Raw genomic sequence first — 27,938 nt, forward strand, 5'->3', positions numbered from 1 at the left:
TGAAGCCTCTCCTGCTTTAAAGAGCTTCTGACAGGGGCTTTATGAGGGCTGCTGCAGGCTTCCAAGCACATCTTTCTCTTTAAACCTGAAGTACTTCAAAATTCCATTGAAAACCAGTTTCTTTAACAAATGGTCCATCAGGATACATGGAAGCTGCAACAGTTCAAATAGCTCAATTTGCTTTATTGGGGATATTAGGAATCTTTCATATGTCAACAATGAAAGTAGTTATAGTCCTGGTTATAGATAGAACAAATTAATGAAAGCTTGTTGACTATACCGCTAAACTGATAGTTTTGACCACCTCAATCATTCATACTTAAGCTGAGGTGAGATTTGGTTGTGTCTTTCCACTGATTAGGCAAAGACAGAGTCAGAGAGAGATTATTTTGCTGCTTGCTTTATGACGCTTTCAACAAAAACTCAGTGTGCCTGCAAGAATTAAAACATCTGAAACAGCCCCAGCTAATTAAGTACAAGATCATTACTTAATCCATTGCTAATAACAACAACAGAAAAAACAACAGGCTTCATGCTTTGAATTTCTCACCCCTCCTTTCTATTCAATAAGCTTATCTCCTGGCACTGATGGATGGCCTAGTCAAGGATCCGTGTCAGAGATATTGCTTCATGATCCACCTCTCCCTAATAGCTAATGCTTATGAAACAGAGGAGAGGATAAATCCTTAACAGGACTTATTTCACAATGATTTTTATATTTTGTGCAATCTGCTAGGCATGGATTTCTTTTGTTTCTGTGGCTAACCATTTGTTGTTTAAGAATAGTGTAGAACATTTTTTAGGCAGGAGGGAAATATCATTAACAGAGCAATAAGTAAGAGTTACAAAACAAATGGGATTTTTTTAAAAGCTCTCTCTGTGTATAAATCTTTCATTCCTTTGTGTTTAGATTTCAAACTGAAAATTCTTTAATTTATTGCTTGGTGTTGTGAGTGTAATGAAACAATTTTCCCATGAGTTTATTTTGCAATATAAAAGGTAGGTAGGCAGATAGTATTCTGTTAAAATGATTGATGGTTCTTGTTATGATATTTTTTTCCCCCTGCAAAGGTCTGCAGAGCACCTAAGGCTGACCCAAAGTATTTGCTGCCTGGTAAGGATAATATGGATTTCTTCACCAGGAAACAAAAATAATTTGTTGATTTCAGTGGGTTAGCATTCTTCTCAACAGCAGAATGAAGGAAAGGAAATAAAAAAGAATTCCAGGGTTCACCACCAACGCCTATGATCACACACCAGGATTTGCCTCATGAAACAATTAACATACACTTTGCATAACTTTAACACTAATCTTGAGCAAATGGTAAATTGGAAAAGGAAAATTTTAGCAATGTAGGAAAAATGACTTGTCATAATAACAGGGTTAGGAATATGATTTATGACTTTTTATGCAATGTGTAATAACTAACATTGTTATGATAATGTGACTTACTATTACATCTGATTTCTAATCCTTTTAACTTTTAATTCTTATTTTGTTTTCTTCTTTTATCTATTTACCTCCTAATTTCTAACCCTTAGACTTTATTCTTTTACTTTACTGACTGGTATAACTCTAGTTTAATTTTGTTTTCATTTTTATTTTAAATACTTTTTCCTCATCTCATTGGTAGGGAAGGAGAGAACATATTCCAACTCTGAGATTACAGGTCCATGGAAAATCCTAAAATAGCTAGGAATTGAAGATCTAGGCCCCAAATCTGATGATGTGTCAAGAGGGACAAATTACTTTTTAAAGTGATCAGTTTAAACCCCTGGCAACCATACAAGCAGAGATGGTCCTGAGATAGTAATTATGAATACTGTGCCAGCTTTTCTTCCATTGCATGTAACTCCTCTGATAAACTAGGCAACAAAAAGCTTTAAAATAATAGGATACTTATTCTTTCAATAGCAGGTTCTTCCCAGACTATCTCATGATAAATCAATGTTTAATTATTGTAGACACTGTTTCGCTAGTTTACTTGACTTCATGTATCAACAGAATAGACTAGACTAGACTAGAGTAGATTAGAGCAGAGCAGAGCAGAGCAGAGCAGAAGCTGGAAGGGACCTTGGAGGTCTTCTAGTCCAGCCCCTGCTCAAGCAGGAGAACCTATATTATTTCAGATAAGTGACTATCTAGTCTCTTCTTAAAAACCTCCAGTGACAGAGCCCACAATTTCTGAAGGCAAACTGTTCCACTGGTTAATTGTCTTCACTGTTAGGAAGTTTTCCTTAATTCCAGGTTGCTTTTTCAGGTTGATTAGTTTCCAACCATTGTTTCTTGTCCTGCCCTCTGGTGCTTTGGAGAATAATTTTTCTCCAAAAATAATAATTAATCTTCTTTGTGGCAGCCCCTCAAATACTGGAATACTGCTATCATGTCACCCCTAATTCTTCTTTTCTTTAGATTAACCAAACCCAAACCTGCAGCCATTATTCATATGGTTTAGTCTACAGGCCTTTGATTATCTTAATTGCTCTTCTCTGAACTTTCTCCAAAGTCTCAACATCTTTTTCATAGTATGGTGAAAAAGTCCATTTTATGGTTATTAAGAAAGCCATCTTATTAGACAAAAGAAATCATATTTTATTATTTATTTTATTTTATTTTATTAGATTTTTATACCGCCCTTGTCCCACTGGACTCAGGGTGGTGAACAGCCAAGACTAAAAACATCACATACAAAATTTAATTTTTTTTAAAAAAAAGAATTAAACAAATTTTGGCCCAATAAATTTAAAACACCCCAACTAAAATCAATTAACAATTAAAAATATCTAAAGGGGGGGAGGCGGGTTAAGCCAGCCCAGCTTGATGAAATAAAAAAGTTTTAAGGGCACGGCGAAAAGCATGGAGATCTGGGATCCTACGTATCTTTGGGGACAGGTCGTTCCAGAGGGCAGGTGCTGCCACAGAGAAGGCCCTCCCTCTGGGGGTCGCCAGCCGACATTGTCTGGCCGACGGCACCCTGAGGAGTCCCTCTCTGTGGGAGCGTACTGGCCGGTGGGAGGCTATTGGTGGCAAAAGACGGTCCCATAAGTACCCAGGCCCTAAGCCATGGAGCGCTTTAAAGATGGTAACCAACACCTTGAAGTGCACCCGGAAGACCACTGGGAGCCAATGCAGCTCGCGCAAGAGGAGTGTCACATGGGAGCGCCCCGTCGCTCCCATAATCCCCCATGCGACTGCATTCTGCACCAGTTGGAGCCTCCGGGTGCTCCTCAAGGAGAGCCCCATGTAGAGAGCATTACAGTAGTCCAGGTGGGAGGTGATGAGTGCCTGAGTGACCGTGCGTAAGGAGTCCCGATCCAGAAAGGGATGCAACTGGCAAATCAGGCGAACATGATAAAAAGCCATATAAAGTCTTCTAATAAAATGTCATTATATATCACAATCAACTTGAAAAATGCTTGTTATTTGAAACAAGTCTATGAATATTCTTAAATGGTACTTAAAGCAAGAAGTATTTTCCTTGAGTCTGTTGCTAACAAATCCCAAGTGGAATCTCCCAAGTGGAACTAAAGATCCACTTGGATCTTTACAGTATTCAGAAATATATCCAGAAAGAATCAGCATGGGTTTGTAACAAGACTTGTATTTCAGTAGTCTGTTGATCTAATAATTAATTATATTGCATTCTGTTAATTTATCCAGTTTGCAGAAGTTCCATGTTCTTCATGCTTGGATTGATTGATTGATTGATTGATTGATTTAGAGTATGGCATACAATGTCAGGGAAATCTACATATGCTAGACACAAGATGCAGTCCTGACAACCTAGAATGTTAGTTCATTTTTCCCATTGAACTAGTACCCATTTATCTATTCAAAATATTGCATGCTTTCAAACTGTTGTGTGGTCAGGAACTGGGGAATGAGTGACAGGAGCTCACTTTATTTCACAGAGCCAGGCTCAAATTGCTGGGGTATAGACCATTTCTGGCTCCCAGTTACAGCATCATTAAGCCTCTGTACCAGCATGCCCCCCATATTTGGATAAGAAAATCTAAACATGTAGAGCTTGTGTGATAAACACAAATGCAGAGCAAGATAAGGAGATGCTATGCTATTTTACATCTTCAGGGTTTGTCAGGTTAAGGTCTCTTCTCAGTGATTGCCAAGATCCAGAATATTCCATAGATAAGTCACACAGAAGACAGTATGCTTCAGGGTAAAAGCTTCTTGTAGGACCTGATGGGTTTTGTTATTTACTAGCTTCAATATTTCTCATATAAATTAAAATCTTCCTTTTTCAAGCACAAATACAAAAGAGTTGCCACACAGCTCTTCCTAAATTTTGATCAAGGATTTGAAAGCCAAAATTCCATTTTAATCAAAATAGAAACCTCAAAATAAGAAGAAGGATGTACTACTTGATTCAGTGGAGAATTACAATGTAGGAATGTTTTTTATACTGAAAGTCGTTAGTTATGAATGCTGAAGTACATTTATGCTATTCTTTCTGTAAACTGTGGAATGAATGATTCAAAACTACCTGATAAATTTGGAGTAAATGCTAGGAATAGAGTGATAGATCAAAGCTCCATAATGCTTCTGAGGAAAAAGAAATTATGAAGTAAGTCAGAAACTCTGTAACGGATGGATAAGGAAATTAAAATGCAAAGTGAAGGAAGCAGAATTTTGGAGGAAAGTATCAATTCTTTTTATGAGAAAGGATTGATGAACCAAGTATTTCTACTATTATTAGAAGGCTGAAACAATTTATTAGTAGCCAGAAGAAAAATGGCTAGCCTTTTTCTCACATTTGCAAGTAAAATTTAAAGTGAGATATTGCTAATAATTCTAGCAAAGTAAGCATGACGTTTACAACTTACACCTATTGGATTATGTCAAGATATTTTCTGAAAGAACATAAAACCATCATTAACACTGAAAATGCAAAGTACTTATAATAAAACTCTTAAAAATAATATATAATAATAATTTATGTTTTTTAAAAATGTTCACATCCTCCAAATTTTTAATATTGGAAGCTTAAGTTTACTAGTAGAATATATTTACAATTTGTATAATAACAGGAGTCTGTAGATTTGTCTATGCCTATTTTTCCTGATCTTCAGTAATTAAGATCTTAGTCAAGTTCCAAACTTTTCCCACAAGATTACAATTAAATATATATTTAATGATTCTATTCTTTGCAAAAACAACCCAAAGATTTTGGACTTCACAGAAGTTGCTGTCTAAAACCATAAGATCTGGGCTGCAAAAATCCAGTTAACTAGTAGATGGTGGCAAATGGCTTATTCTTTGGTACTATCTGGATTTTTGCAGTCCAGATATGATAGCCCCAATTTTAAAGATTCTTCTTTGGAAGAGAATATAAAGTTATCTAGAGGATAATCAATTTCCTGGAGGTAACTGTTTTCCAGTTATTTCTAAATTTTTAATTATCTACTGGACTTATTTTTTATATTCATGTGGCCCAGGTATATATGACTGAGTTCCTTCTGAAAGTTATCTTGTTTCTGTGAATTTAAATAATGTTTCAGCCCCTTTGTCTAATAATGTTATAATTATATTTTTATCAAGCCTTTGCATCACACGGTATAGTCAAATAATTAACATTAATATGTGCCTTTTGGGTTGTGTAAATCAACTTAATTCATGAAAAAAGTGCACCCCAAAGTCTATATATTCCAGAACTTATACATATATATATATTTCTAATGCATTTATGTACCCATCATATAGTTTCCCACCTGGACTATTGCAACGCTCTCTACGTGGGGCTCCCCTTGAGGAGCACCCGGAGGCTCCAACTGGCGCAGAGTGCGGCCGGGCGGGTGGTAATGGGACCGACATGGCGTTCCCATGTAACACCCCTCCTGCGCGAGCTGCACTGGCTCCCGGTGATCTTCTGGGTGCGCTTCAAGGTTTTGGTTACCACCTTTAAAGCGCTCCATGGCTTAGGACCTGGGTATTTGCGGGACCGCCTACTACCACCAATAGCCTCCCACCGGCCGGTACGCTCCCATAGAGAGGGCTCCTCCGGGTGCCGTCAGCCAAAAATGCTGACTGGCGGCCCCCAGGGGGAGAGCCTTCTCTCTGGGGGCACCTACTATCTGGAACGAGCTCCCCTCAGAGATACGGAGGATCCCGGATCTGCACACCTTCCGACGCGCTTTAAAGACCTTACTATTTCACCAGGCGAGCCTGGCCTAATTTTCTCCCTCTTTTATAAAAGATTTTTAATTTTTAAATATCTTTTAGAATTTTATACACTCAATTTTAAATTGATTTTAAAAGTTTGGGGTTTTAAATTTGTCGGGGCCAAAATTATTTAATTTGATTTTATTCTACTTTTAAATTTTGTATGTATGTGTTTTATTGTTTGGCTGTGCACCGCCCTGAGTCCTTCGAGAGTAGGACGGTATAGAAATCAAATCAAATCAAATAAATAAATAAATAAATAAATAAATAAATAAATAAATAAATAAATAAATAAATAAATAAATAAATATTTTAATCTATTGTGTTTTGTGTAAATGAATCCAATACTTCATTATATTTGTCCATGCAAAGTATGTTTATAGGCAACCCACTCATAGTTGGCAAGTGCAATCAGGTCTTCCATCCATCGAGTGGAATGAACTGTGTTTGATTCACTTTTTAATGATGTTACAAATTTCATTCCGGACTTCTTCAGGCGTTTGATTTATTGTCTGTAATCCTTTAAATCTATCCTTTACCTTTGTAGCATAATGAAATGTTGCTGAAGCTGTATCTTGTTAATTTGATGAGTCTATAAATTTTATTTAAATTGTAATTTTATAAGAAAGGCTTCATGATCTGAGCCAGTCAGCAACAAATCTTGTTTTTGCTGATGGCATGAAACTATAACTTGCAGAATATATAGTAACTTGATTTCAGTTTTGTCCACTTAGTTCTGTCAATAAGTAGAAACTTCTTTTAAGGTGTTGGAAGAAGGCATTTGCTATAAACATTGAACTTTTTTTGGCAGACTGTTTCTGACATAGTTTTTTGCACCAAAGCCAGATTTTCTTGTTATTCCAGATGCTATTTTTCTTTCACTTTTAGCATTTCAGTCTCTTATAATTAGTATAATGCCTTTTGCAGCACTGTGTTGACAAGGGGCTTCAAGTTGTTATAGAACTACAGTTATTCAACTTCTCTGTATCAGTGGGTGGTACACACACTTGGATCACAATATTATTGGCTAACTTGCCTTGGATCCAATCTGAGATTATTCTGTAATTTTGGGCAGTATTGACTGATATTGACACTTTTTGTTAATAATGATAGCTACTCCTGTTCTTTTATGATTTTTATGATTTTATTTTTATCCCGCCTTTATTTTTTATATAAATAGCTCAAGGTGGTGAATATTTCTTCATCCTCCTGTTTCTCTTTACAATAAACAACCTGTGAGGTGGGCTGGGCTTAGAAAAGGTGGCTGGCCCGAAGTCACGCAGCTAGCTCTCATGCCTAAAGTGAGTTTGGAACTCACAGTCTCCTGGTTTATAGCCTGGTGCCTCAACCATTTGACCAAACCAGCTCTTTTAGCTGCAGTCGAAGATTTGGCATTCCAGTGATGTGACATGACATATTCCAGTTTATTTCAATTTGCATAATATCAGTGTTCATCCTTGTTTACTCTGAAAACATCAATTTTGCCTTGGTATGTGGTTCTGATGTTCCAATGCATCACTAAACTGCTATATCCTGGTTTGCTAAGAGTGTGAAACCAAATATGAAAATAAATAAGTGGACTTTCCTTTCCTTTCCTTTCCCTTCCTTTCCTTTTTTCCTTCCCTTCCCTTCTTTTTCCATGTATAACCTCTTTTGACTGTGACCCAATATTTCAGATAATTTGATTTGCACTGTACTATAATTTTTAAAAAATGCAGCAAGGTTTTCCCCCCCTCCTCCTGTTTGTATAAAACCCAAATTTCATACTTGGGAAAGCTGAGAATGTCCGATTTGAATTTTTGAATCATCACTGGAATATATTTTGTACTAGTTAATTTTAAATTCTGGCCACTTTAGAAATTTCTGTTTTGTTTCCTCAGAACTTTGCTTTAAGAAGATGGCTTTTTCACATTACATTTTGTATCATTTCATCTCTAAATCAAGGGAAAAAAACCCAAGACAATTCTGGTGATTAACAGTCCTATTCTCCAAACAGTCATTCTCTTTTATGAAGAAAGCACATTTGAAAGGTGTGCAGGATTCATGATACCTTAACTAAAGTAGTTCAGTCTCGTGCTAAAAATGTGTTGAAGAATCGGTCCATTGAAGATCTTCTACTGAATAATTTACAAGACTACTATAATTCAGATAAACATTAGCAACTGTGACAACAGCAACAATAGAACAATGATACAATATTCTAGATCTAAATACATTTGATGTTATTTGGAAGATGAGATGGTAGTCTATTTGGACATCTGTAGAGAAAATACTTTCTAAACTAGTACTTGGTGCTGCCAAAATTGTGACAGAAAATATGTTATTTAGTGTAAGGAACTGAAAGAATCCAAATCAATGTGAGCCATTGCCACAAATATGATAAACACAGTAGGAATTTTAATAGGATAATTATTGTGCTGCAACCAGTACTTCAGTTGTTGCAAATAGATTTAAATCATTTTTAAAGGAGAAAGCAAGGGTTCCAGTTTATTATTTTCCATTTTCTGCAGAAGAATAAACAATGTGGCTAAATAAATATGCAAAAATATATTTAAAAGACTATTAATTTTTATGCATAATAAAGACAACCCACAATTCAAAAAAATTTAAGGTGATTTTCCGTCTAACAAGAACTTTTAGAGTAAAGTCTTGCATATTTATTTATGTGTGAATTAGTCTCTTGATCCTGGTAGTCCTACTCCTATAGTGTGTTACAGGTAGTTCTCAATGATTATAATGTAGCCTGCCTATTATGGTCAGAAGTTGGGATGACTGTTAATTGAACCACATCATTTAAAGACTGCCCATCCATTGCAATTTTTAAACAAACATGCGGTCATTAAATGGGGTGTATCAGGAGGGAATAGGCAGGGTGCATGCTGTAGCATCTCTGTGGTCGGTTGTAAGGGTGAATGACCATGGAGGTGCTGTAGTAACGATTACTTTGAAACTAGGTAATAAATATCTTTGGACGGGGAATCTATCATAATTCCAAATGGTTAGTAAGTGACTTCTTGTAAATTGAGGACTATTGTATTAACAATCAGATAAAGGAGATAAAGAAAAGCAATTCCAAATACGGACATTAAGTTATCTTTTTTTTTCCCCATACAAACGTGGGAGGAAATTAGGCAGAGGTTCTATATTAAAGTTCCAAACTGGCTTTCTATTGTGGAGGCCCTGGCCGCTCCAAACAGAAGAGACATTTATAAATTTGGCACATATAAAGATACACTAGATGAGAGAGGGAATCTAAAATCTTTGGATATATTGAGAGACCAAGGCTTCAACCTAGACTGGTGGAATTATCTACAGATAAATTCAAGGTATCAGAAGGATAGAGATCAATATGGTATAGAAGTAAAATACAGAAATTTAGATAAAATCATGTTGGGGTTGGAAAAGAAAATGTTAGCAAAAATATATAATCTGCTATTAGATGAGGACAGGGCTGAGGATATAGCCAAAAACCAGCTAAGCATTTGGGAAAAGAATTTTGGATACAGCATAAAGTTTAATGATTGGGAGGAGGCTGGAATAGAAACTATAAAATCACCAAATCAGCAACATATAGGGAAAATCATTATAAGATGCTACACAGGTGGCACCTAGCGCCAGCTAGATTAGCGAAAATGTTTCCTAACGCTTCAGCCACCTGTTGGAAGTGCAGTAAGGATGTCGGCACCTTCTATCATATGTGGTGGACCTGCCCAGAGACAAAAAGGTTTTGGTCTAGAAATCGAAACGCTACGGGAAATAACTGGAGAGGAATTATCCCCGGAAATATTTTTATTGGGTATAATTAGAGATGGTTTCACCAAAGACAAAATTCAACTCATAATCCATATAATAACAGTGGCCAGATTAGTCTATGCGAAATCTTGGAAAGATAAAACTATACCACCAGAGGAAATATTAATAAACAAAATTCTAGAGTGTGCAGAAATGTCTAAATTAACGAGTGAGTTAAATAACGATGAGGAATCTAAACATCATGAAGTATGGGGAAAGTGGTATGAATGGTTAAGTAACAGGATAAAAGCATGATGTCAGGATACGGTTACCTTTAGTAATGTAAGATCGAACTACATCTGATGTATAACATGGAAACACAATAAGGAAGGTAAGTCGAAGTATATCTGACGTATTTTTTGTAAATATGTATAAACAGCGCACCTCCGAATGTTGTAATGAGTTGTTATATTTTGTAAAGGAAAAAAACTAATAAAGTATATATATATATTTATCTTTATAGAAGCCATCCTGAGATAGCAAACTACAAGAGGTCCGTTATTCTTGCTGAGGTACATCTTTCACAAATGATGCATAAAAAGAGAACCTGAGAGTGGAGTGAAAAGAGGAATCAGCCTAGAATCACTCACCACTGAGTGCCATTGACCCTTATCTAACTCTGACCGATAGTTGAGAAAATTCCTGTGCATAGGCTTTTAGCAATAAATCAGCTCAATTGAATCTTCATATGTGGATCTGTCTTTTTTGCCTGACATTACTTTTGTACATTTAGTACAGAAATGGCTTGTGAAGGAAAAATGCCTACCCAACTTATAGAATTCTATTTTTGTAGTTCAGCTACTTTCTTCCAAAGATTTGTTTCTTAGTAGTTGACATTAAGTCTAATATCAGTATTAGATATTAACTGATTGGCCAGTTTTAAGAGCCAATAATTGCTGAACGCTGCACAGAGTCACTTGTTTTTGAGATGTGCGAATCTATAATTTTGATAAATAGACAGACAGACATAGATAAAATACATTTAGAATTATAAGAATTCTTGGTGCTCTCTCTTTGTTTATTTTTGCAGATGTTTCATTATTTAACTAGGTAACATGATGTGTGTGATGATATGAGAATGCACATTAGGTATATGCATGCATATTTCCCAGATAGTTTAACTAGATTGAAATCAATACATATATTTTTAATAGTCAACTGCTACTATTATCCATTGGAAATCTAAGATGATAGAAGTATCAGTAATCCTTCTCATCAAATTCAAATATTGTTTGGGACTTTTGTCCATTACTTTATTTTTCTAACAACCACTTGCCTTAATAAAGTTGATATTTTCCAATATGCAGATATCTGAATGCAGAAATACTATCTTGCAAAGCCCTATCAGAGTAAAGAGAACTGCATTTTTCTTATCTTTCTTTCATGCAACTTTTATTTTTATGATTTGCCTATTACTGGTTGCAATGAATAAGAATATAATTATTTATGCCATAGTCTGATGGTGTTTCGGAGGAATGGAATGCTAAGGGTCCTAATGAAAAGCAAAAGACGTGAAAATCTCTTCGGCAGCTATAATGGGATTTAAGAAATTGAACCTCTCCTTCTAAAGTTGGATCTTTGTCTTTCCTTTTGGTAAAAGAAGATCTAAAACATCTTATGATCTTTGGATAGCCTTGCAATGAACATGGGATCGAGCCAAAAGACACTGTAGTCAAATAGGAAAAGCATGTACTTTTCAATCCAACTTCAGAAAATTGGACAAAATTAGGAACACATATTTCATATTAAATTATATAGTATGATAACTACAAAAATTCCCACAAAATATTTCATTCACCAATTAAATTTAACAATCAGGTTACTACAAAAACAATATATAATATTTAATATCAGATGCCTGTATCCTCCAAATACTGTATTGTGGCCTCTTTGATGCTGTCCAGCTTTTTGAGGTTAATTTGTGGCAAACCATTTTTTCCATTGTCTTGGAGATGTTCATTTTCTGGGTTGGACATATTCTGAGCATGAAGAGGACCTGTGTAACTAATTTATGCATCCCATAATATGCAGCAACAGATAGATGGATGCATAAATGGGAAGGCTGCAACGAAATAGTCTGTGATGTGTAAGGAAACAGCCATAAATGAATAACATGTTGCAAAGATTGCATACAATATAAGAACAAGATTATTCTTATAAGACGTGGCTTTTTCAACAAATCTGATCTGTTGGAAGTTTTAGATTTAACCATTCGGGGATTTTAATTGGATTATTTTAGTATTCATTTTACTGTCTTGTTGTTTTATTGTTGTGTGCCACCAATCCTGTGGAGGGCAATGAGGGCAGCAGTTGTGAGCAGAGTTAGCAAATTCATCCTTACATAGATTGTGCTTTGCAAAGTCAAATTGGATTTTTGTTGCTGGTGGACTAGCCTCTACCGTCACATATTGTTAAAAAACAATCAGCCACACAGATTGAAAAAGCCCTTGGGGACAATCTTACAGCTGCAGAAACTATTATTTCCCACACTGTTAGAGTTCTTTGCTCTTCACATAAGGGAATAATGAATTGTTTTTTAACAATGAACTGTCCTGGTGGTTATATACTGAAATCTAAGCACTCTTATATACCTGGGGGTTCTGCATCTTGATTGATATGTACTGTAGAGGTCCTGATTTCAGTAGAAAATATTCCAAGATGTTCCTCAATGAATTCTTCTTAGAGTAGTGGCTGGTTTCCAGTTGTGTAATTATTGCAGCTGCACAAACATTTGGGGTCAAAATAATTCATTTTGAACACAAATGTGGGTTTATTCAACTTTTTGATGAAAAAGTCAACAATTCAGTATCTTCTCTCATCTCTTATCTTGAATGTTGTCCAGCATGAATCACGGTTCTAATATGAAAGTAATTATTTCAATGTTTCAAGTAATTGTTTCAGGGAGGTTGACCAATCTTTAGGATCTTTAGGACCTAATCTCAAGCATAACTCCCAAAACAACTAATCCAATAAGAAGGTAGAGATGTAGGAAACATACCCATGGTCAGTCATAAAGGATTTAGATGGCTATGCACCAATGCACAAAGCTTGGGGAATAAACAGGGTGAACTTGGAGTACTAATACACAAGGTCAAATATGATCTAGTTGCCATTACTGAAGCTTGGTGGGGTGGAACTCATGACTGGAATGTGCCAATGGAAGGATATAAACTGTTTAAAAGAAATAGACCTAACAAAAGAGGAGGTGGAGTTGCATTATATGTAAGAGATAACTACATCTCTACATAAAATGCATAAAATCAAGGATGAATGCATATGGGTTAATATAAAAGGAAAAAAAGAATGACATTGCCATAGGTGTATAATACAGGCTATCCAACCAAGCAAAAGAAATAGATGTACTTTTTGCTAATCAGTTAACAAATGTATATAGGAAACACAGAGCAATAGGAAGGGGGAGCGGGGACTTTAACTACCCTGACATCAACTGGGAGACAAACTCTGCATTAAGTGAGAGATAACCAGAAACCAACATGAGTTAGTCAAAAATAGATCATGCCAAACAAATTTTATTTCATTCTTTGATAAATGCCTAAATTAGTGGACTAGTGCTGTGGATGTAGTATACTTGGATTTCAGTAACATATTTGAAAAAGTGGACCACAACCTACTTCTTGTAGGTTCTTAAGCTAGAAAAAAGTGGGATAGATAGCATCACCACCATATAGATTTATATTTGGCTGACAAACCTCACTCAATCTGCAGTCCTTAATGGAATATCTACATGGAGGGAAGTAAGCATGGGGTACTCCAAGGTTCCGTCATAGCCCAGTATTCTGGGAAGAGTACAGAGAAGAGCAACAAAGATGATTTAACTGGAGGCAAAAATATATGAAGAAGAGTTGCAGGAACTGGGTATGTCTAGTGTAGTGAAAAGGCGGACTGTGTGTGTGTGTGACATGATAAAAGTGTTCCAATATTTGAGGATCTGCCACAAAGAAGAGGGGGTTAATTTATTTTCCAAAGCACAGAAAGAAAATCAAGAAACAATGGTTAGAAACTAACCAAGGAGAGAAACAACCTAGAACTGAGGAGAGATTTCCTGACAATGAGAACAATAAACCAGTGGAATGCCTTGTCTTCAGAAGTTGTGGGTGCTCCAGCACTGTAGGTTTTTAAAACTAGACTGGACAGCCATTTGTTTGAAATGGTAAAGGGTCTCCTGCTTGAGCAGGGGTTTGGACTAGAAGACCTCCAATGTCCCTTCCAACATTGTTATTCTGTGTTCATTTATAAGATCAATCTAATCATGTATAAATAATGAAGGATTTCAAAGTTATTTAATTCCCATTATAGTAACAAAATTAGGATCATATGGTTCAGAAAGACTGTGGGAATTCACAAGTAGTCCTGTGGTTTCTTGGAACCAGATTTTTGACACTGGGCAAATATAAGCTTGAATATTCTAATGATTCTTAGTTGCGGGTGCTAAATAGTTTTGAAAACCAAATTCCATATTTACAGATTGAAACATGAAATAAAAATATCTCCTCAGTATATGTGATCTGAGCTTCTCAAAGATGTGAATTTATGATGCTCCATCTTGAATTAATGAAATATAAAGGTTTTTTAAATGACTTTTAAATAGGAGGTTTTAAATTAGATTGAAAGTAATCCTCCCCACTTCTTAGAAAAGACTCTATATCCAATTTCAGTTCTATTGCCTTCAGACAGCAGGATCCAATACTTCGTTTCTAATTAAATAATTTGTCCTTGCATCTCTTTGTCCCCATACAAAATGAAAACTTTGTTTTGATTCTGCTCTTAAACAATGCTTAGATCATCCATCTCCAACCTTATGTCCCCCAGATGTGTTGGATAATAAATTCGAGCCACAGCGGTAAAATCAGGATGCCCTCTAGGGTTGTTCTATATTGGGAATTATAATTTAAGATAAAACAAAATATAACTAAGTTTCAAGAAACTGAGTAGAATTGGACCTCACTGATATTTGGATAGGCTACTACCAAAAAATTGTCAAGATTGTAGACTGGAAAGTTAAAAAATAAAATATTCATAAATAAGGTAGTGGCAATTAGCCATTTAGCAAGAAAAATCCAGTTGTTTATTGCTGTGAAGAAAATGATACTAATGACCCATGAATTCTTATTGATAAACTGTGGTATTTTTACATTTAAATAATTATGAGGTAGCCAATTGTTGTATATGAATGCTTGCCTTTCATTCTACAATATTTTCACTGATCTTCTGACTCCCTGCCACTATTATTAGAATTTAATTTGCTCGCTAAAGCTGAAAAGGAAACATACACAGAGGAAACAGGGGAAAACTTTGGTGAAACCAAGAATTGCCCATTTTCTAATTGAATCATGAGAATGAATGAAAATTATGCTAGCCATGGACATGGTGAATATATCTTCCCTTCTGTTAGTACCAGCAAGGAAACATCTGGAGAAAACCTGTCCCTACTGCTATCAGCATGGCTCTTTGAAGACCTTTGGGATTGGCAGTTTCTTCCTAAGATTCTCTATCTCACTTGATCTCTTCTGCTCTGGTAGAATAATTTCTAGCATTAATTAGCAAAAACATGGAGTGTATCAGAATATAATACACAAAGATCAATTTATTTTGCAATCTGATCCAGAGCTTTCAGTAATAATCTATTTAGTCCAGGCTAATGTAGAAGCATTAATGTGGGAGAGATGCGGTGGCTCAGTGGCTAAGATGCTGAGCCTGTCGTTCGAAAGGTCAGCAATTCAGTGGTTTGAATCCCTAGTGCTGCGTAATGGGGTGACCTCCTGTTACTTGTCCCAGCTTCTGCCAACCTAGCAGTTTGAAAGCACGTAAAAAATGCAAGTAGGAAAAATAGGTACCACCTTTGGTGGGAAGGTAACAGCGTTCCGTGCGCCTTTGGCATTTAGTCATGCCGGCCACATGACCATGGAGAAGTCTTCAGACAGCGCTGGCTCTTCGGCTTTGAAACGGAGATGAGCACCGTCCCCTAGAGTCGGGAATGACTAGCACATATGTGCAATAGGAACCTTTACCTTTTAATGTGGAAGCAGTCTGATCTGATACATTGCCCCAACTGAGATTCAGAGTACCAATGTTCCCTCCTGAACATGATTTTCCAAGGCTGAATGAAAAGTTTCGGAGATGAATTACTGGGTTTATTTTGTTTAAATAAGTCAGGGAAATAAAATGGACAGGACAGGACAAGAATGTGCATGATATATCTGGGGTCTATTGCTTGCAGGCTTTTTTGAATTAAAGGTTCTGGAACAAATTTAATTCTTTCCTAAAGTGAATGTGCCGTTGTATGGGTTGGAACATTATGACCTAGTACATAACAGACCACTCTCCTTAGCCTGAGATGAGATTTTTATGTCTGCCTTGAATCTCATTCTTAAGCCAAGCCGCATTACACAACATTCTAACCATCACCAAGAAAATATTTAATAAGGACAAACAAGCTAAGGAAATTGGAAAAAGAAAAACAAGGCATTTCCAAATGAAAAACTGTAATACATTTTCTCCCTAAACCCTTCTTACATCTGGAACATAACCGTCTGGAATTTGTCTCTCTTTTCATTTTTGCTGTTGAATAATATTCTTCTGTCTCAGTTTTTCCATGGGTGTGTTTTGAAGCCCTACCAGTGAGAGCTAAGCTTTTGCAGAGAAATCTGCAGGTGTCTATTTCATCTTTATTTTCAAAGCAGGAGATCCCTGGTGAGAGGAAGCACCATCCTGGTCTAGAGAATAAAATGGCATGTTTTAGATGTGCAGTTTCAAATATTTGGGGTAAGAAAGAAAGGGGGAAAAACCCAATAAGTAACTTGGATTAGATAACTATTCAGCAAGAATGTGCTCCTTCTTAGGTTAACAAAATGATTCTGTTATTTTATTAGCCACTACAAAAAAAAAAAAAAAAAAAAGGAAGGGAGGGAGGGAGAGAGGTACTTCCCCAACCTGAAATTCTCCAAATATGTTCCCATAGGCACTCTAGGATAAAGAAGCAATGCTTTGAAACTAAGGTTAATACTGTAAAGACATCAATTTAAAAATATAGAAATAAATGGAGGAGAAAGTACTTTCAGTTTTGTAAGATTCTGTTATTTAACTTTACAATAAAGTAGAATTAGTTCATCTGGTTGTGCTTCCTTTGTACTACCTACTAAGTCTGATATCAGCCTTGTTGCCCTTATGCCCAAGAAATTAGTGAAGATGCCTTCTAAGACATTTTGCTATGTCCACATTCCTTCTGTAGAGTCCCACTTTTCCCCTGGCTGTAGCTCTTCCTTGTCTCCCAAGCAGTGGTGGTTTTCTCCTGGTTCAGACCGGTTCGCAAGAACCGGTAGTAAAACCGGCAGGAGGCTCCACCCACTGACCCGGACGTCATGAAAGTTGATCTGCGCATGTGCAGAAGCACAATGCGAAGCTGTAGTAATGGAAAGTAGAACCCACCCCTGCTCCCAAGGACATTCCCAGATACCATTGTACACATACAGTGTCTTGTCCTGAAACAAATAAAGAATCATTAACATCTCTACCTATCTATCAAACTAGAGAGTAATAATATGTGTACACCAGGTATAATTATGGGGACTGAACTGGGCTCAGTGCCTTTGAATCAGTTTAGTGACTTGATTCTGCACACATTTTTATCATTTAACACTAAGAATCTGATTTGAACTAAACCAGTAATCTGTTAAATTGAATCAGCTATCAGATCTGAATAATGGTAATGAGAGTCAGACGATGTAAATTAATGCAGGGTATATTATACTTGCAATACTATATTTCCAATTGACCCTTTCCTTTTCCATTTGATGTCAAGTTATCTGTCTCACAGAATAGACAGAAACCAAATATTGAAAACTGAAGAGATGCAAAATACTGTAAGTAATCTCTGTTTCTGTGCAGGGATGTGACATACAATTTCTCTGCATCAGTTCTGGAAAACTGGTTGATTATTCATAGTCTGTAGACTGACCACCAATCATATTAATAGATAGCAAATGCAAAATTATTTCTCCCTCTTCCCCCTCTCATTAGTACACCAGGTCAACGTAAATATTTATGATAGGTAAGGACAATCCATCTTATCTTGAAGTTTCATTGCTATTGTAATGTTTTTATTTAAATGTATAAAATATGCATTATAAAAATGAGCTTTTGTCCCAGCACTTGCATAGGCTATCTGTTGAAAGTGGAAGACAGTGATTATAACAGACTTTTGCCAACAGGGAACAAAATACAGGTAGTAGCTACTTTTTTTATGTCATACAATTATCTGATAAATTCCACATTGTTGGCCTTCAGGGCTATAAACAAGGAGGCTGATGCACCTTGTTTTATCCACAACTGAAACATAGCTTAGATACCTCTGTTATATGAAATAGACATAGCTTCCTTTTGCATGCAAAACAGTCCTGCTTGTCAGGGGATTGATGTAGAAGCAATTTATAAATGGCTCTACAAATCCTGCACCAAATTATAGCCTTGGGTTATTTCTTTGAGATGCTCCTAATATTATTTAGAAACCAATTATTGTAAAATGCCAATGCAAATCATGCTTTTAGACAGCAGAGACAAAAAAAGGAGGGGGAAGGAATCCATGTAGCACAAATGAACGAGGTTATACAAAATTCCTCCCGAAAAAAGACCAAATATTGGAAGATTGTAGGAAAAATTACATGAAGGATATCTTTATCTGTCTCTCCCTCTTTTACATGCAAACTGGTTATGTCCATTGGCTTACCTTGTTTGTTATGCTAGTATGATGATGATAATAATAATAATAATAATAATAATAATAATAATAATAATAATAATAATAATAATAATAATAATAATTCTGAGCAATTGTCTCACCCCAAAGGGACTAGACCCCCCCACCTGCCAGCAGAAGGGCCATAAACCAAGGAATTTCAACTGATGGGGTCCAGTAGAAGAGGCAATACCACTCTCTGTGACATCATGTCCCCCTCCTTTGATCTTCCAAAAGGACTTGAAAGCATGGCTCTGCCAAGGGACCTTGGGCCCCAATGGGGATGTGGCATTCCGGAGGTGGCTAATGAATCTTTTCCCACCTCCTCCTCATGCACACTTAGCTCTCTTCCTCCCTCTCTTGGTCAATTTAATTTTAACTGAATTTTAAATTTAAGAACCATGTTTATTGTTTTGATGTTTTATATGCCATTTTGATTGAATGATTGTAAGCTTCCTAGAGTTGCTTTGGTGAGATGGGTGGCCTGTAGGTTAAATGAATGAATGAATGAATAGGTGATCTGATAAAATTGTATATTAGAGTTGTGTAAGCTTTGAAAATTATTTGAAAGAAATACCTTCTACAGTTTCTCTTCTCTCACTTCCAAATCAGCATGAGAAGATGGTACTACTGCTTCAGGAAGTCAGTTCCTTCCGTCTGACAGTGTGCTGCACATCTTCAGTATTATATTTCTCCAAATAGCTTCAATCCCTGCAACAATCTGAGAAATTTTATCTCTGAATAACTGATACAATATACATAATGGTTAGCCAATGCTGCAGGACTGTCAGTTGGGGCCACCAGTTAGACCCAATCAGTTGTCTGTTTCTAAAGATACAATTGGGAAAAAAAATACCAAATGCTACTTTTCCTCCATTTTCAACCAAGTAGAAAGTTTTATAATGACATCTAGGCTCAAGCTGCTTACTTTTATTCATTATCTTCTATGTGACACTCTTACATACCATGGATCATCACAGGCTGACATGGGTCAGAGAATGCTTTGAATTTGATTTACCAAGCAACTAGGAAACATTATTTCATGACTCCATCAAATGCCTAATTAGGGAGCTGGCCATGCTTGAAAAAAATACTTTAAAACTATCAATTACCATTTATCTCTGCCTTTGTGTGTTAGCCATCCTAATTTTGCCCTTGTCTCTATAGAGTTACTGATTTCAAGAGCCTACATTTGTCAGGCAGAATTCCATCCAGGACAAAGTCAATATGATCTGCTTTATAGGTTCTGTAGGTTCTGAAACACTTGGATGAAAATAGGTTTAAATCAGTGGTGGGTTGCTACCAGTTTGCCCCGAACTGGTAGTGGCGGCAGCAGCGGGAGACTCCACCCACCCGCCCTGATGTCTCTGCGCATGCGCAGAAGCAGCATGCGCACGCACAAGCACACATGTCCATGAGCAAACTGGTAGCGACAGGATTTGAAACCCACTACTGGTTTAAATAGGTTTAAAAGAAGGCAGGAAATCTTGAGCTGCTCCTCTCAAAGTAGCTTTGGTATAAATATTGAGATTCTCAATACTCAATGTCTTGGAATTAACACTGCCACTATGATTGTCCGAATCAGACCAAGATACATAGTCTTAAAAATAGCAAAATCTTGCTTGAGAGGACTATATGAGCATTCTTTCACCAACCTTTAGATTTGGAATGATTGCCCCAGGCAAATAGCACCACTCTTGCTAGTGGAGGTTGAACAACATGCAACAAAGTCTTCCTGGACCCACCTGCAACTGAACAACAAAAAACCAGCAAAGATATAGGACTCATAGTAAAAGAATGTAGGGGACAAACACCGAAAGAAAACCTTCCACCGATGCCCTTTCAAAACAGTTACTGAAACAAGATCTCACAAACAGTTCCAGTCCTCAAGAGCTCCAATTTTCCTCAGAAATATATATATGTTTTCTATTCTTTGGTAGCTCCTTTGTGGTGATGGCAATACTTAGGTGCCATGTCATCAAACAGCCACTTCATGTCAAAAGGAAAGGTGAGACAGTAGAGATTTAACTTGTCAGCAAACCAGAATACTCATCAGCAGAAAGTGGGTAGTAGTAGCATGCTTATTTGTAAGAAAAGCACGGATGCTGTGGAACGAAGATTTGAAGACCTCCGACTCTTTCATGTGTTCTCAACTATATTGCCCTAATTTGTAAGATGGTTTTGAATGATTTGAAGGGGGTGCAACTGGAAAATGCATGGCGATTTTGCATGATTAAATACTAGATTTTTCTTTTTGAATATTTAAGATTGATCACCTTTTCACAAAGTTAACTGGGTTATTCAAGGTGAAAGTGTTACAAAAACATTGATGCTGTTTATGTTACAGAAACATTGATGTGGATCTTATTTTCAAACAGGGAATGTTTTTAGTTTCAAAAACTGTATTTGACAACTTTTCTTAGTAATAGAAATATATTTACCATTCAATACTTACAACACTTTAAGAAATAAACATCAACTGAAAGAAGGTACCTGTTTGTGTTGGTCTCTGATCATAATCCCTTTTTTGTTGCTTTTGATGAGCGAGAATACGATATCCCGAATAGAATAGAATAGAATAGAATAGAATAGAATAGAATAGAATAGAATAGAATAGAATAGAATTTTTATTGGTCAAGTGTGATTGGACACACAAGGAATTTATCTTGGTGCATATGCTCTCAGTGTACATAAAAGAAAAGTTCATCAAGAATCATAAGGTACAACACTTAATGATAGTCATATGGTACGAATAAGCAATCAAATCATATTAGGAAACAATATCAATATAAATCGTAAGGATCCAAGCAACAAAGTTACAGTCATACAGTCATAAGTGGAAGGAGATGGGTGGTGGAAACAATGAGAAGATTAATAGTAGTGCAGACTTAGTAAATAGTTTGACAGTGTTGAGGGAATTATTTGTTTAGCAGAGTGATGGCGTTCAGGCAAAAACTGTTCCTGTGTCTAGTTGTTCTGATGTGCAGTGCTCTACAGCATTGTTTTGAGGGTAGGAGTTGAAACAGTTTATGTCCAGGATGCGAAAGGTCTGTAAATATTTTCACAGCCCTCTTTTTGACTCGTGCAGTTTACAGATCCTCAATGGAAGATAGGTTGGTAGCAATTGTTTTTTCTGCAGTTCTAATTATCCTCTGAAGTCTGTGTCTGTCTTGTTGGGTTGCAGAGCCAAACCAGACATTATAGAGGTGCGGATGACAGATTCAATAATTGCTCTGTAGAACTGTATCAGCAGCTCCTTGGGCACTTTGAGCTTCCAGAGTTGGCGCAGAAAGAACATTCTTTGTTGTGCTTTTTTGATGATGTTTTTGATGTTAGCGGTCCATTTTAGATCTTGCGATACGGTAGAACCTGGTAATTTGAAGGTCTCTACTATTGATACTGTGTTGTCTAGTATTTCTAGTATAGTGTCCAGCTTTCCCTATCTGGGTATCTTTTTAATCTTGCTTCAATGAATTTTCATTATTTTTAATTCAACACCTCTAAAGAATACTGGCCTATTACGATGTGTGTCTGGCAGCTGGGATCTGAAGTCAAGGGGCTGACTTATTGAAAGCTATAAAGAATTCACTTGAGAGGGTAACAGAGAAAGACCATTTATCCCCATCTCCATTCTTATAAAAAGTTTTTATAAAAAGTTATTTTTATAACTTTCCTAGGCTGTTTCTAGTATGAGAATTCAATTTTAATCACAAAAATGACATTTATTTCATTATGAAAAAGCAGTAAATGTTGCCATGTGCAAGACGGCACAAAACTTTCTGAGTATGCTAATGTCTTTTCTAGGAAAATGCCTTCAAATATTTAAAAGCATGGAGCAAATGGTACTGTTGCCGAATAAGACAATTTAGCACATGGATGGGGAAGCTGTGGCCTTTCAGATATTGCTGAACTACTATACTTGGCATCTCTCGCCCTCAGCTGTGCTGCATGAGTACTAGAAGTTGTAGTTTATAACATTCAAAAAATTACAAATGCCCTACTTTTAATGTAGCAAAATCCATACACAAGATTTAGTCACTGAACTTGTTTTAAAGCATGCATAAAACATGTAGAAATATTCTCTGCAACTCAAAATCTTCCCATCAGGGAGTTTAGGCATACAATTCAGGTCTTGCATTTCAAAAGAGAGGTCGTATGAGGTTGAAGCTGGATTAAAACGAATTTAGAGCAGTCCTATATGTGTTGCAGAGAGCTCTTGCCAATGCTCTGGATGCTGCTCTCTTTTCTGTTCTTTCTTTTCTACCTCCTCCCTGGCAAAGAGAAGCCAACAACAACTGTGGCCACACAGAGGGAACTCTAGTCTGCTGTACAGCTGCCAGGCCTGGAGGTATTTTTCCAGGAATGGCATCTGTGTTTGTGGCTGACATCTTGGCTGGTTTCTTAGAGTCTTTAGTTTGAACTACTGAGGAATTACTGTTGGAACTGCTGCTGTATGCGGTACACACATACACACAAGGAAGAAGGAGGGAGGTGTTGGATGAAAGGAAACATTAATCATGGGGATTTTTTTTTGTAAAAACCAATTAATTACTGGAGTCAATGGCCAAGTTATTGTACAAATGCACAATATGATCGTTTATGGAAGAAATCTTAGTTTTCATAGCCAGTTTGTTTTGGCAGCTAGGCTGGAAGACTCCAGTTTGATGTGTGATTGATTAGTCATTGTTTAAAAGATCAGTTCACTGGTTAATAGTTACTTTGTTAATGAAGAGTTGGAATAGTGATCTGAAATCAAGTTGTCCAAATGTCTGTCTGGCATGATACTCTTTCCCAAAACGCCTTTGATACTTATGCAGCATAGCTTTAATAATTTCTAGAAAAATATTTAACCATAATATACATAGAAATTGTTGTAAGTTTAAGGTGATTTAGGCAATTATGTATGGCAATTCATGATAGGGCTATCAGAGGTTGGCTGCAAAATTCTAGATAACTAGACGGAGTAGAGACATATAAGAAGAGAAATATAAGAAGCTCTTTACTGACATATGGAGTCCAGTTCGGAAAGCTGTAAATTACGCTGATTTTGAAGTAAGCTTTTGAAGGACATTTAAGCAACCAAAGGAAAGAATCAGTGAAAATATAAGGAAATAAGACCAAGAACATATTTTAGGAAAGACCATGAACAGTAGCAGTGAATAATGAAAGTATAGTTAAATCCCTGTTGCTATGTAGTGGTAATCTGAAGTTGTTGTTTTTTTATACCTCAAAACCAAAAATAAAATTAAAACAACATTTCTTTGATTACAGCCTAAATGATGGTCAACATTATGAGGCTGATTCAGGCAATTAATTTAGGGCTTAATTTAGCCAAACATTAAACATTTGGAATTAAAATTTAATTTCATGAGAAAACTAAGCATTTGGAATTTGGTTTGATATTATTTACAGTGATTTCTTCAAACTCCTATCCAGATCAAAGTTGAGATATTTCACACTCAAAAGTTTATATTCTGCTACTCAATATGTACTGTAGTAAAAAGGAAACCCATTTGTGCCGCAGTGGCTAGGATTTAGACGAGAAGTGGGAGACCAGGTTTTAGTACTGCCTCAACCACAGAACCTCATTGGTTTACTTTAGGCCGGTTCTTCTTTATCCAACCAACCAACTAACTTGTACTATGTACTCTGCCTGGAGCTCCTGCATGAAAAAAATAGGATTTACATATGGTATAACAAATAAATAAATAAAGACTGTAGTTAAAACATTATTCTTGTAATAGGCATACATGTATATAATGAACATACCTTAAAATATTTTAAGGTAATAGTTATTTTTCAATATATCTCTTTTTGGAGCAGTCTGAGTTTCACTCCCAAGGGTTGAATGGATCTATAATTTCATGAACAATCATCTGGGTTATTGTATATTTTACAAGCAATTGGAAAATATATATCAACTATTTTGCTTTTTATTTCAAAATAGTAGATAATTTAGGACAAAATTTCCTAGGTGGAAGATTTGCACTTAGTTCTGAGGTGGTGAATCCATGGGTGTGGAAGTATTCTGCTTTTCCTTCTAAAATCATTGTTTCTCAGTCCTCTGTAGATTCAACTGCATGCAACTTAAATCCCAAAGAAAGTCCTCATGAGGCAAATTTTGGTGGGGCGCAGATTGGAAAAATGGGCAGCCAGGGAAGCTGCAGTGAGGACAGAATTATAAAGGACACTATATTAATATTAACATAAGTTCCAGACCATTGCCAAGACAGTTTCAGACAAAAAGTGCCAGACAAAAATATAGAAAAACAGACATCTTTCTGGGAAATAAACTTTTAGTATTTAACCTGAATGCCCGGCATATTGCTCTTTTTCATGACAGGACCCACATCTTCATGTCGGTCAGGGAATTAATCAGCTTTCAAAGTGAAGGAAACTGAGACCTTCTACTCTCCATAAAAGAAATTGTTTAGGGAACTAGGTTAAAGAGCATATCAAAGAACTAATAAAAGATTATTTTTTCTTAGAGTGCTAAAACAATAAACACTTATAGCGCTGATCTGACTATGAGCCTGGCAACTACAGTATATTGCCTATCAAATGGTTGTAAGTAACTTACATTTCTGGTCTTCATAGCAAGATAACATTTGTTGTCTATATTTACTGCACTCTATTCTGAAATTACCTCTGCATTTTGAGGACTCAGCTTCATGGCACTAGCAATAGCATTAGACTTATATACCACTTCATAGTGCTTTTACAGCCCTCTTTAAGCGGTTTACAGAGTCAGCATATTGCCCTTAACAATCTGGGTCCTCATTTTACCCACCTCGGAAAGATAGAATGCTGAGTCAACCTTGATCTTGGTCTCAGTTTGATGCTTGTTTTACCAGCAAATCAAATCAGATTTGCCACTTGATTCAAACGATTCAAACGATTTATTCAGACATTGAAAAGAAAATTGATCTGGTCCAGAAACTTAAGAAGACCTAGTGGGAGTTGGCTGCTCATTTGAATCATGCTCTAGGATAGAATGCACTGCCTTTTCTAGACTCTTTGGAAATCTTTCAGTGAGCATGTTACTTTGGCAAGCATAAGATTTTTATTTACTGTTTTCAGGTGCAGATTTCTACATCCTAGAGTTCACCCACAACCAGGGAAAGTCTCAGGCAGAAGCAGAGATTGGCTCATGCTATTCAGGATTCTGCTTTTCAACATAACCAAATTTAGCACTTTAAAAATAAAGCAGAAGTTGGATTAAAATGATTCATTTCTTTTAATATGAACACATGCTTTTATTTCCTTACTCCAAGCATGAAGACAAGTTATTAAAATCCCAAAAGTAATCTGAGGTCCAGCAAATGTAATCAGGCTGATGATTTATGGAGGAAATAAAGAAACTTGGTAAATTATCAACATGTTCAAAAAGAGATATAAATGTTAGTCACATCATTACCAACTCTTCTGGTATTTAGCTCAGCTGACTTTATCTTAAAGGCAATTAGGGTTACACAATTCACTAATATTGCCTTAGCCACTCTGGCATGAAATGTCCAGCTGAGACATAAAATTATATTGCAGGAATAAGTACATTTTTAACAGTATTTAATAGTTGAGCTTGCAGCAAAACATCCTGATTAAAAAAAAAAACCTGAGAATTTTTCCTTTTACAGGACTATGCCTGTCAGTAGCATCTTTAATTGGAGTTATCGAGATATTGTGGTCAAATGATTATAACAATTGAATTTTCCATTTCTAGATTTCTATATCACACCGAAGAACCCATGTGGCAGTTTTATGTAATTTCTTGGGTTAAATGAGGGATTTGTGAACATTCAAATCCATTAAGATTGAAAATGACAGAGGCATAAGAAGTAGAGCTGGCCATAAATGGCCTTTTGAAATTAATCTCCACCTAATTCATCAGAGAAATTGGATGGAAGATTTTTTTTTAACATTTCTGCTGGTGAAGAAAAAAACTCCAACAATTTTTCAAAGGCAGGAGTTTTACTTAGCAAAAAAAATTAGCACATTCATTTAAGGTTTCCTTGGAATTTAATGGAAATGTGGCAAACTAGATGGTTTAGAAAAATGATTGTACAGTAAACAACAGAATATTCTCTCTGTTGCAGGCAAACATACATTCATATTTTATTACCTTGACTAAGAACTGGTAGAAAAAAATGTCAGACAATTTATATGCTTAATATTAATACATTAATAACAGTTTTAATGTAGTAGATAAAATTGAGGATTAATAATATTTTTTCTGCTGAAAGGAAGGAAGGAAAGAAGGGAGGGGGGAGGAAAGGAAGGAAGGAAAAGAAAGAAAGAAAGAAGGAAGGAAGGAAGGAAGGAAGGAAGGAAGGAAGGAAGGAAGGAAGGAAGGAAGGAAGGGCTTCAGCTACAGCAAGCTGTTCTTAACTGGGTGGGTTGTACTGTATGTTGCCATTTGCATTCTTCTCCACCAAATTATATTATGGATGAGTTCCCAATTCCAACAAAATCCCAATGGTTTTTTTGTAAGGATATGAATGTACTAAATTATTATCTATTATGGGTTACCACTACTGATATTATGTGTTGCTACCTCTGAGACTTTTTCCATAACCTTTATATCTTTGTTACAAAGAAGAAGCTTCCTCTGCAAATGCATCTGAAATGCTGACTCCAATCCATTTAACAATAATAATATATTATCATGTCTTTATTTATGAAAGTGGAGAAATGGGATGTGGATAGAGAGTTAGGAATTTCCTCTGTATTTCCTCTTTATCTACCACCCTGCTGGCTCTGTTTGTGCCTTCAAATCAGTTTTGACCCCTAAGGACAACCTCCTGCAGTTTTCTTGACAGTATTTTTCGCAAGTGGCTTGCCAGTTCCTTCTTCCTAGGGCTGAATAACTGGCCCACATGGCTGGCTTTCTGCCTAATTTTTCAGTATTCTGATTTCTAGTTTCATGTATTAACCATGATAGCAGACTGACTCTCAGTGACAGAACAAGTGATCTGCTCTCGATGCCAAATACAGTACACTATGTAGGTTCCTAATGGGTGTTTTCTTCACTGGTTAATTATATGATGAAAGAGGATGGCAACAGATCCAGAAAAGAAAAGCAATTACCTTGCCTATAAAGATTGAGGGCAAAAGAAGAAGGGGATGACAGAGAACGAGATGGCTGGATGGAGTCACTGAAGCAGTAGGCGTGAGCTTAAATGGACTCCAGAAGATGGGAGAGAACAGGAAGGTCTGGAG

The sequence above is a fragment of the Pantherophis guttatus genome, chromosome 6 (assembly GCF_059756535.1).
Source record: "Pantherophis guttatus breed Tessera chromosome 6, ASM5975653v1, whole genome shotgun sequence".
NCBI classification, from domain to species: domain Eukaryota; kingdom Metazoa; phylum Chordata; class Lepidosauria; order Squamata; family Colubridae; genus Pantherophis; species Pantherophis guttatus.